Source organism: Odocoileus virginianus, chromosome 23, assembly GCF_023699985.2.
Source record: "Odocoileus virginianus isolate 20LAN1187 ecotype Illinois chromosome 23, Ovbor_1.2, whole genome shotgun sequence".
In the NCBI taxonomy this organism is placed as follows: Eukaryota; Metazoa; Chordata; class Mammalia; order Artiodactyla; family Cervidae; genus Odocoileus; species Odocoileus virginianus.
In genome coordinates, this window is record NC_069696.1 from 29,179,997 (window position 1) to 29,195,739 (window position 15,743).

The window sequence follows — 15,743 nt, forward strand, 5'->3', positions numbered from 1 at the left end:
TTTAAGCGCAGCAAGGGAAGCCTAATTGTCGGAAAGATTTTTTATTAGTTCATCTTTACGAAGTGTGCATCCCCACCGAGGCAGTTGAATCCGGGGAGAAGACTCAGTGAGAACACTGATCCATTGTACAAATTTCATGCGGCCGGTGGCCCTGCCCTAACAGCCATTTAGGCAATCAAATATCAGTTTTGCCTTTTTTTTTTTTTTTTTGGGTTAGTCCCTACTAACCTAGGAAAAAGGCACAGCCTTATAGAAATGTCATGATATGAAAGTCCTTATGTTGTGGGATAATTTTAAAAGATGATTAGGAATCCACTTGTAATAGAATTTTAGTTTGATAAGGTAAAGTGGAAGCAAAATCACCTGATTAATAATTTAAAAAAAATCAAACATCGAATCTTATTGGCTCTCTACTTTTATAATCACAATTTTAAAAAAAATCTACTCAGAGATATATCTGTCAATTGTCTGTTCTCAGACCCCCTCCCTGCTCTATACCGCAGGGGGTTAAATCTCACATATAATATTTCTTCAGGCTCCACTGCTGGTTAATTTATTAATAAATCAGATTTGTCCAATGAGAGGAACTGGAGGAATAAAGTAAGGTGCGAGGAGACAGAAACCTGCTCTTTGCTTCAGGAAGCATCTCTAACGATAGCTGCATTTCCTCGGGGGATCGTGTTCTCACAAGACCCTCTTTCTGCGGGGAGCTGCCACTGGACAGCCTTGGCTCCTGGGTTGTGGAAATACTTTCTCCTCCCTTGGTTCCTCCATCCCTAAAGTTGGCAGCTGCTTCCTATTACTGAAAATCTCCCATTTTAACTATATTAATTCACTTTCTTAAATTTCCTCTATAGAACTATCTGACATGGGCTCTGTTTTCCTGACTGGTGCCCAACTGACACATAGACTACCCCCAATTATTTTAAAACCAGGTCCTAAGCGACTACACCATACTGTTCTAAGGTTATTTTCAATTTTTTAAAAAATTTTCTTTATTGAGGCATAGCTGATATATAGTATTAGGTAAGTTTCAGGTATATAACACAGTGATTCATAATTTTTAAACATTATATTCCATTTATGAATAATGCGGGGCTTCACAGGTGGCTCAGTGGTAGAGTGTCCACCTGCCTTTGCAGGAGACTCAGGTTCAATCTCTGGGTGAGAAAGATCCCCTGGAGAAGGACATGGCAACCCACTCCAGTATTCTTGCCTGGTGAATGCCATGGACAGAGGAGCCTGGCAGGCTACAGTCCATGGGATCACAAAGAGTTGAACATGACTGAGTGACTAAACAATGTTAATAATTATTATAAAATATTGGCTATACACCTAAGGTTTGTTTTCAATTCATTGTGCCCAGAACTTGTTGGAGCTCTCAAATTCTAAACATCAAACATTGTGATTAAGTTCTCATATCAGCCCATATACTTTGCTTGATTCTGTTTTTTCTTCTCTCTCACTATTTTTACTTTATTTATTTTATTTTTTCAGCTTTATGGAGGTATAATTTAAAAATAAAATTGTGAGATATTTGGAATTTACAACATGATGATTTGATATAGATACACACTGTAAAAGGATTCCCCTCATCAAGTTAATTAACACATGCATCACCTCACATATTTATTTATTTACTTTTTGGTGAGAATATTGGGGTTCTATTCTTTTAGCAAATTTCAATTATACAATACAAAATTATTAACTGTAGTCACCATGTTATACCTAAGGTCTTCAGATCCTATTCATCTTATAATCTTAACATAATTTAAGGCAATATTTCCTGAGACTCTAGTTTTGATTCTCTTTTCTCACTCTGTACAGTCACTCTTAGTGATATCAACCAAACTCTTTAATCACCAATTTCTAAAATAATCTACCCCTCCAACCTAGACTTCTGCTGAAATCCAGACCTAAATATCTCCTTTTTTTAAAACTAGATATCTTCAAACGAAAGTCTTGCATGCATCACAAATTTACTCTGTCTTCAACTGAACTAGTTATATCATCCAGTCAAACTTGTTTCTTTATTTGCTATTAAAATATTAATGTTCCTAGTTACCAATATCAGATACTTTGACATAATCCTAGGACTTCCCCCTTTCCTTTGTATCCAATTGGTCAGTAAGTCTCATAGATTGCAGATTTGCAATATCTCTTATATATTTTCCCTATTATCTATTTCTCCTGCCACTGTCTTAATTTAGAAACTTACTTCTCATTTGGGCCACTTCTAGAGCCTCCTAACTGGCCTTCCTATCCTTTCATCCAGTCCCCCTCAATGCAAACAGATTGATCTACATAAACTGTGAATCTGTCATTCAAAGATTTTGTATTTATTTAAAGGATCCCCATAGCATTCAAAATAAAGCACTGAGTGGTATATTACAAAGTTTCTTATCTAAGCAATACCAAATTTTCGAGACTCATCACTTCCCCATACCTACACTTCCCTCTATCCACATCAAACTCATCTCACACCATGTGTTTCCCTAGTACCTGCTTAATATCATTTATGCTTGTGGTTTGAATGCCACCGTTTACAACTAGTAACTCAATTGTTCTAGAAAGCAAGTTCAATAGTCATCTCCTTTCATTTCAAAATGAAAATGTAGAGAAGAAAAAGGTTAACACATTATGGATCTAAAATGTCAAATGAAATGTGTCAGACCAATGGCTTATAGAGTCTCCTGGACTGGGCTTGGCTTCCTACTCACCATCTTTGTTTTCTACTCCCTATGATGGGTCTGTCTGCATCACTTCTCTACTGGTTCTTCCCTCTACAATTTATCCCCTATTCCTTATAATCTTTGAATCAAGGTCATGGCAACATAAGGAAAAAAGATGCAGGATAAATCAGCCTGCTCCTTGGCTCTCCTTTCTTCCAACTCATGCCCTTTTCTATCTGAGCTGCAGTCCATTAAGGGAAGACAAAATGAGGACACAAAAGATATATATATCTTTTGAGCTAGAACTGAACTAGGGTATTATAATATGTCTCTGGCTATGCCTTTAATCTTCTCTGAGCATCACATTTGGTAGATTTTATCTTATTCACAGTTATATCTCCAACACTAAGGACAATATAGGCATATAGCAGATACTTAATAAATATTGCCTAAAGAAACAGCTGAATAAATATTCCTGCCAAAAAAACAAGCTGCAATGGGTCACAAGTAAAAAGTTAGAGGGGCTGCTTTGAGGGTTAAGGATCCAAGACAGAAATAGACCATGGAGAAAAGGAAATATTGGTGGGGGCAGGGGAAGCAATTTTGTGGCCAGGAAGACAACTGTATATTGTGGACATTGTTATTAACACCTTGGCTATTATTGGCAAATCAGTTTTAGTACTACTTTATAACTTTGGAGGACTAAACAATTTAGATGCTTGAGAGTAAGTTGTTACGATCATCGAGCAGGACTCAGTGGCACCTTTAAAATCCCTTTATGTTCCTTATCCTTTCCACCCTCATTGCTCCTTGGACAGCTTGCAATTCGGTATTTGAAATAAATAGAAACAATATAAGGGAGCAGATACAGCATCACCAAGGCTTACTGCTTCCTCTGAACAGCATGGGCCAAGTTTCCAAACTGGAGATGAGAGCACTAGTCATAAAAAACCCACAAATGCAGGAGACATAAGAGATGTAGGTTCGATCCCTGGGTGGGGAAGATCCCCTGGAGGAGGGCATGGCAACCCACTCCCTATTCTTGCCTGGAGAATCCCACGGACAGAGGAGCCTGGCTGGCTATGGTCCATAAGGTCACACAGAGTCGGACACAACTGAAGTGATTTAGCATGCATACACGCACAACCACTGTGTCACACGGGTTAACATGATGACACAAAGTCAGAGAGATCTGCCTCTGTGAATTGACAGAAGAGATGTATCCTTTTTCAAACATTCAAATAACTATAGTTCTCATCAGACTTCTGTGCTTCTCATCTTAAGTGGAATTGGCCAACTGAAAGGGATGTGCTTGGGTGGTCTTTTTTTAGAGCACACCAATGTGCTCAGAATAACAGAAATATTTTTGACAAAGGTCAAAAAGGCTTCAGGCGGAAACACAAAACAAAGCCTTGTACTTTAAAAAGCAAAACTTGGGAGGATGTTGATTTTGTACCCGATCATACAGCAGAGTATTGAAAGGTACTCTTATCAGCAAATGAAACCATCTGGGCCCCAGTTTTACCGTATAAAGAGGAAACCTATCTGCTTAGAAAGCCCGTCAAATTCATACAAAAGAATGTGTACACATACCATATGGTAAGAGAGTCTTTTAATGACTCAAGATACTCCTATTTACTCAGTCTGATAACATGCTAATGGCCAAGTAAAGGCTCTTCTGTTTAAATGCACTGTGATTCTACACAGCCAAGCTTCTCCAACTGGAGTGTCAGACTCTTGAGGGTGTGTGGAGCTGGGTTGGGGTAAGAGAATACCATGGGTGAGATGGGCCATAACTTCCTGGTGTATCAGACTAGGAAAACAAAGTGAAATGAGCTGAATAGAATACAAACATTATTTTATTTTAGCATGAACGCAGTTATATCGTAGGAAAGAATGCAACATTCACAGACAAGTTATAAATACTAAAAGTGCACAGAGCTTTCACTTTCTTTCTAACACTTCAGAGGACCAAATCCTCAGCACTTACATCTGACCAGACAGACTCCAAGGCCCAGCTCAGTTTCTAAGTGCCTGAACCCCCTCCAGGGACTTCAGCCACGAAACCCCTTTTCTCAGCTGCTTTCCCTCCGCACAGCCAGCCAAAGAGTCCTTCCTTGTTCTGTTGTTTTACATTTCAATTGGATCTTCCAAACTATTAAAGATCTCATGGAGAACAGGGTCATGGGCTTTACAACCCTTTACCTGTTATTGATTATATGAATTATTACCAGAAGTAGTTTCAAAAATAAAACTATAATATTGACACTCCAAATGAAAAAGTGCAAAATTAATGTTGATAATACTAAAAGAATTATTGATAATGATTATTGGACTTAACCACTTATTCTGTGACCTCAAAGTACTTTAAAATATTAAATATTTTCATCCTCATTATCTCTCTTGAAATACTTACTGTTAAATTGCAGATGAATAATAAAATAATAAATATGAATGAATGAAGACATGAATAAAACTGCCATGAAGGAGGATGTATAACCCTCAGGTTCTACTAGCTTGATGTGGAGTTTATTCACATTAGTTGCACACTTGTTCTGCTGCTCTTTAAGCCTACCTATTCCTTCTGTTCCAGTATCGCACATTTAGTATAAACAAGGCAGACCAGGAAGGTATTCTTCTTATTTAGCTCCACAAATCACTCAAACAGCCCTATCTCAGTGTTTGCTCCAAACACAGTTACACTTCGTCAACTTGAACTTTCAATGTACATCTCACCCCATCACACATCTATTTCTGCTTTTCTACAAAGTCAAAGGTCCAGTCTCCCAGATTCAGGTCTCTCTACTGAAATGTGGAGGAATGAACATCATCAGTGAAACTGGCTTAATTTTCCCAGAATTTTCCACATTATTAATAATCTAAGATAAAATCAGGTGAGAACTGGGTGAGAAAGGTCAGGTGAGATCTTTCAGTACTGCTTTGCCATTCTGAACTCTGAAGAATAGAGAATAATAATTTAAAGTAGGACTCATTTGAAAGAAAAAATATATATGATGTAGAATATAGTATAAATGTATTATTCTATTAAAGTAGATAAACATATTTTTTAGGATTATGAGCACTTTAACTAATGACTTTTTCCATCAAAAAAAAATCAATGTATAAGGGATTTTTAACAATAGAACATGTTTTAATTTTAGCAACTTCTGCTTCTCTTAAGAAAATATATTTAAATGATGACAGCTACCATTTTGATAAACTTTTATATTCTGTATGTTAACACTTCTAGGATGTGACTACAGTATTAAATTATTTGTCATGAAGTGACACTGCTAATTGCAGTGCTAGACAATTTTCAGCAAAGTTGGCAATAATAATTTCTTAAACTCGGGCCTCCAGAGTTTCTCAAATCCCTGTGGTGAGGATTGATGAACTGATCTGGCCACAGAAATCTTCCAGAGACACTCTGAAGTAGTTTCAAGTATAAAATGTATGCACTGTTTTATGTAAGGGTTCACTAGTATTTACCGAGGTCAGTTCAGTCACTCAGTCGTGTCCAACTCTTTGCGACCCCATGAGTCACAGCACGCCAGGCCTTCCTGTCCATCACCAACTCCCAGAGTTTACTCAAATTCATGTCCAGCGAGTCGGTGATGCCATCCAGCCATCTCATCTTCTGTCGTCCCCGTCTCCTCCTGCCCTCAATCCCTCCCAGCATCAGGGTCTTTTCCAGTGAGTCAACTCTTCGCATGAGGTGGCCAAAGTATTGGAGTTTCAGCTTCAGCATCAGTCCTTCCAATGAACACCCAGGACTGATCTCCTTTAGGATGGACAGGCTGGATCTCCTTGCAGTCCAAGGGGTTCTCAAGAGTCTTCTCCAGCACCACAGTTCAAAAGCATCAATTTTTCGGTGCTCAGCTTTCTTTATAGTCCAACTCTCACATCCATACAGGTACAAAAGGAAATTCTTTCAGGTTGCAGTCATTCCAGAAATAATACAGCTGATAAACAAAGATGAAATCTCACCAAATTAACACACAGCTTCTGATTATTTTTTTTAAATTGTGCAATAAGAGATCCTTGAATCATGACACTAATATTGTTGTTGTTGTTCAGTTGCTAAGCCATGTACAACTCTTTGTGACCTCATGGACTGCTACGTGCCAGGCTTCCCTGTCCTTCACTATCTCTGGGAGTTTCCTCAAACTCATATCTACTGAGCTGGTGATGCTAATGACACTAATAGGTATGCCAATTAATACTTTTTGAAACAAAATGAGTACTCTAAAGTTTGTGGTAGGGACTCCCCTGGTGCTCCAATGGTTAAGACTTCGAGCTCCCAATGCAGGGGGCCCAGGTTCCATCTCTGGTCAGGGAATCCACATGCCACAATTTAGAGTTCGCATGATACAACTAAAGATTCCACATGCTGCAATCAAGAACACCGAAGATTCTGTGTGCCACAACTAAGACGCAGTACAGCCAAATAAATAAATACATAAAGTTTGCGATCTCCTTTCAAAAGAAGCTAAAGCATAACACGAATAAAGTAGTCTAAAATCTTTCCATGCCCACTGGTTCTTCTACGACCAGTCCCAAGTATGTCACCTGCTAGAGTGCTGCTGTCACATTGACTTCCTTTTCATTCAACACAGCTCTTCTTCAGCCCAGGGATTTATATGTGCAAATTCTTCTGCCTGGAGAGGTCTCTCCATGGCTTTGGGCAGGACTGGCTCCACAACATTGTTCACATCTCAGACACATCTTTGTTGAACAACTTAGCAAATAAGGTCCTTGCCTGGGCCCAGGTCTTCTTTGTCACCGAATCCTCCATAATTTCTTCTTTTTAATGGTTAATGTAGTAAAGTACATCCATAACATAAAATTCAGCACTTTAACCATGCTTCAGACAGCAGCTTAGCAGTGTTAGATATGTTCACAATATTGCACCTGTCATCTCCAGGATCCTTTGCATCATGCAAAACTAAAACTCTGTGCCCATTAAACAAGCTCCCTTCCCTCTGCACTCTAGCCCCTGGCAACTACCATTCTACTTTCTGTCTCTATGTTTTTAACTACCCTAAGTATCTCATATAAGTGAAGTCCTGTAGTGTCTTGTCTTTTGGTTAATGATTTATTTCACTTCACATAATGGCCTCAAGAATCATTCATGCTGTGACACATGTCAAAACTTCCTTCCTTTATAAAGCTGATAATAATTCATTATATTACATATACCAGGTTTTGTTTATCTATTAATCTATCAATGGATACTTGATTGCTTCCATCTCTTGGCTGTTGTGCTTAGTACTATTATAAACATGGGTGTATAATTATCTCTATGAGACCTCACTTTCAGTTCTTTTGAATATATACACAGAAGTGGAATTGTTGGGTCATATGCAATATTTTGGCCACATAATGTGAAGAGCTGACTCATTTGAAAAGACCCTGATGCTGGGAAAGGTTGAGGGCAGGAGGAGAAGGGGACGACAGAGGGTGAGATGGTTGGATGGCATCACTGACTCAATGGACATGGGTTTGGATAGACTCTGGCAGTTGGTGATGGACAGAGAGGCCTGGCGTGTTGTGGTTTACGGGGTTGCGAAGAGTCGGACACAACTGAGTGACTGAACTGAACTGATGAGAACTGCTGTCCCATTTTTCACAGCACCTATACCATTTTACATTCCCACAAACATTCCAATTTTTCTACAACTTCGCTGACACATTATTTTCTGGGTTTTTTTAAACAGTAGTCTTCTTAATGAATGTGAGGTGACTCCAAATTTCCTTTCTAGCATATATCTCCTTTTTTTCTTTTATTCATGTTTTAAATTTCTTACTGAGACACTTTTTGAGATATAATTGCCAAAAAAGATTAAGATGTTGATCTAAAAGGTGTGATAGATTCTTTCTGAAATGTTTCTGGTATAGTCTATCATTAAAATAAAAAGCAGAGTCAATTAAAATTGAATACTCTGTTCACTGAGCAATAGCTTTGAATGCAGAGCTGAAATAGTTCTCAATTATTATTTCTGCAGAAGCCTTAGAACTTAGTTCTGTCAAATCTGGAGAGGGGTCTACTCTTTCACTCACTAACAGACAATCTTTAGCTAACTATTTAACCCTAATTTCCTCATGCAAAAATGGAAATAAAAGAACTCACTTATGGAGTTGGGCTATATATTTGTGTGAATATTAAATGACCATATCTGGGACATGGAAGGCATTCAAGAAACAATAGATATTATTTTTTATTATACAACTTATTATCCCCTACATTGTTCAATGAGAAGATCCTTGCACAGAGTCATGAAATTTAAACACCATCTATTATATCTTTTATAAGGTATGAACTAAATGAAATCTAAAAATTTATAAACTTGCTCATTAAGTCATGATTTCCTGCTTTAGAATCTGTATCTCTTTTCTTGTCTTAATTACCATTGTATCCCCAGGTCAAGCAAAAGATTTACCACATAACAGATATACCACCTAAGAGTTAATATCCCTGGCAGTGATCCTAAGTATGCCCCTGGCTAGGATTCCACAAATTGTCCATACTTCTGAGCAGGGTTCTGTGTGGGAATATTCCAGCAACTCCTAGAAAAGAGTTAAGAGATTGAGAGAAATTTTGAAGTCTTTCTATCTAAGAAGTAGTCCCAGATCATTAGCAGTTTATAGAGAAGCACTGAATAAGAGTGGCCTTTTGGTAACTAGGTTGAAAGAACTGCTTAATTTCTTTCCACTATACTTAAAGTATCATTTTTATTGTTATTAAAAATTGCTAATGTCAACTGAATGAACATGTTACCCAGTTCAAAGCAGCCTAAACTGCTGAGGTAAGAAATTATAATGATTAGTTATTAGAGGGAAAACCATTACATGAATGCAATGGGGAGTTACAGAGCAACAAGTAGATAATTTCTGTCTAACTACTGGGTAATTAATGCAGTAAGAAAATAACATGTACATATTGGGAATGAAGAATTATAGATTATTTGCACTTATTTTCTTTCTGTGGCAATTAAATTAACTATCTTTGATTTCTCACCTGTTACCATGGTTATTTTCGGTGATTTGGGTCATTAATGTCTTGAATATAACAGTTACATTAAAATTACAGCTCTTTCAACTTTGCAAAAAGATTCTGAAGCTACTGTGAAAAAGAAAGCTGTTGGCTTATGGAAAAAGAGCTGCCTGTTGAATGACACTGTTTAATCATCTAAAAGCTAAGAAGTCCCACCCTTTGTTCCTTCATGATTTTCCCTAGTAGCATCACTGAGACTGTGTTCACCTAGGATTGCAATGAGTTGGAGTTCCACTTTCTCCAATCACATTTTATAGCGAATATGTTATCCTTGAAAAGCAGACAATAATAAATACCTTGCCTTAACTGAACTCCAGGTCTTAAATCTTCTCCAACAGCTCTCCTCCAACAACCTGGGTGGACAGGTTATATGTGTCAAGACAGGAATCTGACAGTCTGATTCACCACATCAAATCAGAGATTTAGGTACCCTCTGTGGAGCTTTACTTGAATGAACAGAGGAGCCCAGAAAATGGAGTCTTCATTTTCAGTAAAGAAACTGGAGGGGCTTCTTCTCTGCCCATATTTCTTGCACCATGCTATGCACAATTTTAGACCTCATTTCAAGAATGCAGCAACACCTAAAGCAACTGCTTTTACACTTCTCTTCGACCTCATGCATGCTAAGTCACTTTAGTCAGATCTGACTCTTTGTGACCCTATGAACTGTAGTCTGCCGGCTCCTCTGTCCCTGGGGTTCTCCAGGCAAGAATTCTGGAGTGGGTTGCCATGCCCTCCTCCAGGGGATCTTCCCAACTCAGGGACTGAATCAGAATCTCTTATGCTTCCTACATTGGTATGCAGATTTTTTACCACTGGCATCCTCTTTGATCTCAGGAGAGTACAGAAAAGGGTTGAAGCCAGGCCTTGAGATGTTGCTGGAACAGAGTGAGATATGGTGGCAGGCTGAGAGGTTATCATGCCTTGCTGTGGAAAGGAACATTGTAAGAAAAATGATAATGCTCTACATATACCTGTAGAACTGAAAAGAGTGTATATGGGAACAGGGTAAGTGCTTCTGCATAAGTGAAAGCTTTTCTTCTGTGGACTCATTTATTCTTTTACACAACAAATATTTCTTAAGACCCTCCTACCTGATACACACTGTTCAGCAAGTTAGGAAATCAGCGGTGAGCAAAATAGTCAAGGTCCTTACTCTTATCAAGTCTACAGTCTTACAGATTAAAATAAAATTAGCCAAACCATTGTATTAATATCAATTTATAAACTGTAAAAATGTCCTGGGAAAACATTTAGGATATCCAAACTTAGGATATCCAAAGTAAGTGAATTATTCTATACAAGCATATAACAGATAGAATGATCATATCTGGAACATCAGAAAATACGCTCCTCAGCAAATGTCATTTTAGCTGCTCTGAAAAATATGAGTCAGAAGTGAAGGGCTTCATAAGCAGATAGAAAAGGAAACTCAATGACCCAAAGATGAGAAGGGAGAGCACCATGGGAGTGAAAATGAAGGATGGCCATTCTGTTGAGAGTGCAGAAAGTAAGGAAGAGAAGGATCATACAGAGCCTTGCAAGCCTGTGTAAAATTGTGGTCTTTATCCTAAGCACAATGGAAAGCCATTGATAGGTCTGCACTAGGGAAGACTTACACCTGTATGTGCATTTTTAATTTCTTTGCAGGTACCGAGTACCGACTAGAACACAAGGTGGCAAGAATGGTGAAGGAAGATTCTCAACTGGGAGGTTATTGCAGAAGCAGGAAAGACAGCATCTTGGCCCAGGATGGATGGTGGTGGACATATTAATAAACAGAAGCTGATGGATGAACAATTAGGCATAAAGTTAACCTAGGATATCCAAAGTAAGTAAGAGGGAGGGTGATGCTTGGTTTCTGGCTAACACAACAAGATGTGGGCGGTGTCATTTGTTAAGAGGAGGAGCATCAATGAAGAATCAAGTCTGGGTGGATGAAGAAGAGTTCAGTTTTGCATCTGAAGGTCTAAAGGACAGCGGGGAATTTTCTTTCATTTTCATGATTGATATCATGAAAAGAAAGGTCTAATCAAAAACTCATAAATCAAACTCAGGGTGAGAGAGGAGAATCTCTGACTTTGTCTTATTGTTTGTTTGTGAGTATGTGTGCTCAGTCACTCAGTTGTGTCCAACAACTGAGTCCAGCAACATCATAGACTGTAGCCCAGCAGGCTCCTCTGCCCGTGGGATTTTTCAGGCAAGAATCCCAAAGTGGGTTGCCTTTTCTTCCTCCAGGGGATCTTCCCAACTCAGGTATTGAACCTGCATCTCCTGGAGCTCCTGCATTGCAGGCAGACTCTTTACTGCCGAGCCATTGAGGAAAAGTATTGTTTGCTTACTTCTATTAACTTTAAAAATAAAAACTAATAACTCATGTCTGTTATTTTGATTTGGTTTTTAAGCTTAAAAATTGTTAAAGCTTCATTCATGGAATGAAGCTACAGGACTTTAAAGCTGGAAAAGACCATATATTAATAAACGGTATACAGTTGAAAAACATGGTCCCTCAAAGCTTGCAATCTACTCAGTGAGTGAATGATAATGTTAGAAAGCAGCCAGAAGTCTAGTGAGAACCAGGGAAGCTTTCTTCCTCTGACAGGGATAGTGTGGCTCCTAGCCTGGCTGACAGCCCACATCACCAGGGGGCTGGGGGTTGGGAGCAGGGGAAGGATCTTATACACACACATGCTTGGCCCCACTTCTGAGCTTTTCCAGTCAACCTGGAGTGACCTAAGGATCTGTACTTTTAAATACCTTCCAAGTGACTTGATGATTGACCAGATTCAGTACCCCATAAATACACCAGGTATCCCATATCAGCTCTCCTTGGGGTTTCTCAGGTGGCGCTAGTGAGACAGAACTCACCTACCAATGCAGGAGACACAAGAGACACCAGTTCAATCTCTGAGTCACGAAGATCCCCTGGAGGAGGGCATGGCAACTCACTCCATTGTTCTTGCCAGGAAAATCCCATGAACAGAGGAACCGGACGGGCTATAGTTCATGGGGTCACGAAGAAGAGGACACGAATGAAGCAACTTAGCACACACGTGCACACCAGCTTTCCTTAGGCCATTTTATAAGATTTTTAAACTGATATTTAAAAAACAAATTGCTTTCTTCCCCTAAGTAAATGCTTCCAGTTTAGTAAGACAACTAATAGTGTTCATTATGAAAAGCATTCATCACTGGAGTGAACTCCAAGATTTTAAATTCATTTTGAGGTACATGTGAATGATAAGAGTCTTCTTCATTTCTGTGGAGAAAGAAATTATTTCCAGTATAAAAAGTGATCCAATATAAATATCTCCCTTTTATAAAATAATAATCCCTTGGCTGTATTAAGACTCTTCTAGAAGCTTAAAATAGTTCAATACTCCTAAGAGTAAATGTCTAATTTTGGTATTTTACTTTTAAGTGTTTGGGTTTTTTCTTTTAATAAAGATACAGTAGGTCCAAATCAGGTCCAATTTATTCTTTGAGGATTATAAAACACTCAAAAGTATTTTTAAAAAAAGGATATTTTATAGGCAAGAATGAACATTCATGAATACCAGATTTTATAAACAATAAAATGATAGTAACTTGGAAAACTGAGCAAAATTCAACAACGACAACAGTGTAACAGGAAACAATCCCTTAGGTATTGATAATCATCCTAGACTTTGGTGAAAGGAGTTATAAAAATCAAAGTGAAGGGAAGCAGTTACACAGGTCTTGGAGGGCCGCATGAAAAAGGCATGGGGACAGTAGGTCGGGACTGGCACATCTGGCTTTAGTAGAGAGATGAATATGGTGAGCTATTTTCGTCTGACTGACCATTATGCCACAGAAACATGCAAATGCTTTCCTGGTTTCTTTCTCTTCAGATTCCATAGTACCTTTGTTTCTCTCTGTCCCTCCTCCTCCCTCTCTCTCTCTTTCTCTCTTGGTGGCCATTAACTATACTGACAGTTTGACAGGCTGAAATAAGGAAATAAAACACTTAAACATTGTTTCCTGATGTATGCATTCATCTCTCCTGCCAAACACAGATATTGAGGAGATACTTCACTCCTCCTGTCAGCTTACTAAATTACAGCCCAGCTTACAGGTCTCTCAATCTAAGTGAAGCTCCCTTCCTTCCAGAAGAATATGCAAGAGCTTCCGTCTTTTTGCCGAAATCCTTTATCATTTTTAATAGTGAATCTTCTTAAGCTATGGGTTGGATCTCTGGAAGGGGCTGATTATCTTCCTACTTTTTAAAAGCTGTCAGCATTCAGTTTTATTTTTTAGAGTGCTTTCACTTAAGCAAGGGCAAAAGAATCCTGAACCTGGTTAAAGGTTTCTTTCTCAGAACCAACCAAGAGTTTCAACTTCTTAAAACTAGATACTCATTAACCTGACACTGATTTAACACTAATTCTCTTGCCAGGTCCAGTGATAAAAAAAAGGTTGATCAGGTTTCTGACATCCCCAATACATGCCCGACCACAAATAATAGAAGCTTCTGCCATTATTATTTGCATGTGGCAACTAGACTTTTCTATTCAGCAAACTTTGAAAACCTTACAAATTAATAATTAACTTCTTCCAGAGGTGGCTGCTATAGATTAAATTTTGACAGAACAGTAGCTAAGAGGGAGGCATTAAAGGAGAGAAAATGACTTTCAATTGATTATTTACCTCTTTTTCACGACCATTAACATGAAGAAAAAATTTCAAGGTGAAATATTCGAGAATTTGAAACAAAAAGAATAATAGAAGTTAACCTCTAAGACTTTTTCTTTGCTTTATTCTTTTAACTGCATTTATCCAGTACCTACTCTATGCAGTGCTCAAGTGTATATGCTCTGAAAGATGCTGAGGACAATCCCACATCTCCTGTCTGGTTCCCAAGGTACTTGCAGTCTAGAAGAGATGCCACACTTATAAGTAAGTAGAACACAGGTGGAAACTATTTCCAAGTGGAGCTAGGAATAAAATGTGATGGAAATTCAAAGAACGAAGAAAGCAGCCCTACCCCCATCACCCACACTGAGAAATTCACAACACAGTCTCACTAAAAGATCAAAAAATTTCCTCTCCAAGACTTAGGTATTTTACCGTAATTCCTTGTGTTTTTGTTGCTGTTGTTCTTACATATGTTGTCTGTTAGGCCATAAAGTCTGTGAGGCCTTGTGCTTTGACTAGTTTGTTTATGAATGTATTTTCAAGAACCCAGCAGGCTGCATGTAATGTGCTCCCAATAAATATCTGTTGAATGGGTAAGTGAGTCACCCTGTGATGATAAGTAGTGAATGAATCTGTTCTGAGGAAGATTTTCTGAATTTCTGATTGATATTAATTCCCTATCTTATTGAAGACCACCAATAAGAAAGAAGACATGTGTAAAGTTGCTGGACACCCCAATGATCATAGATACCATATTTAATTAGCACAATTGCCAAAACAACCATGACCAAATGACAATTTTTGTAGAGCTGAGGGTTTCCTTTTACTTACAAGGCCCCTCTTTTGCAATATGACCACCATCAGTGATTACAGGATTAATCACAGAGGTGAGTAAATCTCTCTGCAGTGTTTCTGTCTCCTCTTTGCTTCATATTTTTCCCAAGAAATAATACTTTCAAAAATACCCTTGCACCATCTTCCAAAAATTGTAATCCAGTTATTGCTAGTATAAATTATCCATAGAAGTGAAAGGTTACTATAGTAAAGATTAGAAAAATGTAAAGATAAGTCATTCAGAAAATCCACTTGCAGAATACCTTCACCAAATGAGATTAAATTCTTTTACAATAAACTGTTTGGTATCCAAATCATTTTGCTTTATCAAAAGTTACCTGAAATATTAGCTACTATCCATTAAGCATTTATTTATAAGCACAGCACAAGGTGCTGCATGAGTATTTCTTCACTAAAGCCCCACAATTACCTTAGAAGAGAGAAATTTTATCCCCACATCACAGATAAAGAAATTGAGGCACTGAAAGATTACTCTGAAAGTTGAGGAATCCAAGTCCACCCTGCTT

General features: G+C 38.2%; 1 protein-coding gene and 1 long non-coding RNA gene across 5 annotated transcripts in view; both read right to left on the minus strand.

The window, feature by feature from the left end:
* SOX5 (SRY-box transcription factor 5) overlaps nucleotides 1-15,743 on the minus strand; it is a 1,090,001-nt gene that overhangs the window by 856,993 nt on the left and 217,265 nt on the right. The window lies entirely within an intron of this gene.
* LOC139030685 (uncharacterized) lies at nucleotides 8,866-13,155 on the minus strand. Its single transcript, XR_011483093.1, has 3 exons — nucleotides 12,595-13,155; nucleotides 10,023-10,079; nucleotides 8,866-9,239 (listed from the first exon to the last, which is right to left on the minus strand). It is a non-coding gene; the product is annotated as an uncharacterized lncRNA (long non-coding RNA).